Here is a 1,879-nt window from a genome sequence, read left to right as displayed (position 1 = left end):
TCATTATTTTTCCACGACGACCCAGTTGTGCCATCTTCGCGACAATACTCACTTCCTGACTCACTCAACAATAAATCATCTTCATTAAGTTGGCTGTAAGGAAGATCTAATGCGCTAATTCTTTTCTTTTTAGATGGGAAGGTGTTACACGGCTCCTTATTGCCCGCCATCTTAACTGTAGGTTACTATCTTATGCACAGTGTTGCCAACAGTGTAGAACCTTTCCCCACCAGTGCACAGATTCAAAACCACTAGAATACCACTAGTAAAGTTATAAAACCACCAGAAATAGCACTAAATGAAATATTTTGCTCCTTTCGGTTTCCATTATCTAATTATAAAAGATGTAGACAAGGAGTTTACTTACCTAAAAGTTCAGAAGTAGATCGAACGATGCTGAGTCATCTTCGTCTTCTTTGAATTCCTCCATTGTGTTAGAAGAGGCGGTTGAAGTGGAAGGAGTATTTCTCTCAGACAAATATGCTGTAGATGTACCAATTCTCTGAAGAACATCTTTGGGAAGTTCGTAGTCGTGGCAGCATTTATTTTTTCTACGGAGTCCAGCACGAATAGTTAAAATTGAGTTTACCATTTCCTGGCCCATTCTGTTTCTAGTTTTCGTTTTTACGAGATTCATTTGGCTAAAAATTCGTTCTACTTCTGCATTTGACCAAGGAAGCACTAATCGAGACATTGCAAACTCCGCCAATTCCTTAAATGGATTATCAGAATTAGCATCTGAATAGCTGAGTACCTCACACCAGAAACCTACAGTATCATTAGTGTGTTGCCATTTAACAAGAGTTAGATTTTGCCACTGGAAAACGATATTCGTAATCGTATCTGAATTTAAGCCAGACATTTCAAGAAGAGGCACCAAAGATTCCTTGTTCACACGAAGTGCATTTGAAACTGACAGAAGAGAAACTTTCTTGAGGACTTCAATGTTGTCCGGAAGCCTTTGTTGTAGTTGCTTTATTACAACACACAAAAAATGAATGCACCTTTCCCGCAATTTCTTTTCGTGTTCCTCTTTTAAGTGTGATTTTTGAAGATCATTTATCTTTTTCTCAAATGCATACCCTAAATACGGTGAGGGATCTAAATGTTTCTCGAAGTCTACGCTTATGAAGTTACTCTCTACACAGTATGTTGGAAGAACAACTTTTCTTATCAAGGACTGAATAAGTGTCACAAGATCGTTAAGAAGCTTACAGGGATCTGCACTGTTAGACTGGAAATTCTGGTTTACTCTTTGCAGTTCCATAAGGATAGGTTTAAGAAAAAGTAGATACGCTAAATTGGTCTCATCGGAGTACATAGCGTACAGCATTTCGGCTGTGTAACATTTTTCTTTCAGTCTGGTGATATCGAAATGAGATTTAAGTTCATACCACTGACTAGTTATTCTTGTAACTGCGGTTTCTATTGACAACCATCTCGTATCACAAGCACGAGGAATTTTTAAGGGATCATCACCGTCGTTCAATGTTCTGTAAACATCACGATACATCTGTTGACGTGATGCAGATCGAGAAAACCAAATATACGTTTCACTGATTAGAAAATCTAAATTTCTTGGTAGACACTCTCTTGTTGCGGTAGATGCCGCTAGTTGAATGGAGTGACAAACACATTTAACATGAATTAGGTGTGGAACGCTCTCTTTTAAAATTTGGTATACCCCATTGTTGATTCCTACCATTACACTTGCATTATCTGTGCCAATACCCTGTAGTTTGTTTAAATCTAAAGTGAATTCACTAAGTGTTTGTTTTAAAGTTGTCACAATCCCGTGGGCATCAAAACGCGAGAGTTCAGCTAATTTCAGAAATGTAGAAACTACGTTGTTACACTCTTTACTGTAATAAATAATAGC

This window comes from Thermobia domestica, chromosome 5, assembly GCF_964235325.1.
Source record: "Thermobia domestica chromosome 5, izTheDome1.hap1.1, whole genome shotgun sequence".
In the NCBI taxonomy this organism is placed as follows: domain Eukaryota; kingdom Metazoa; phylum Arthropoda; class Insecta; order Zygentoma; family Lepismatidae; genus Thermobia; species Thermobia domestica.
Note: the sequence above shows the minus strand (reverse complement) of the source record.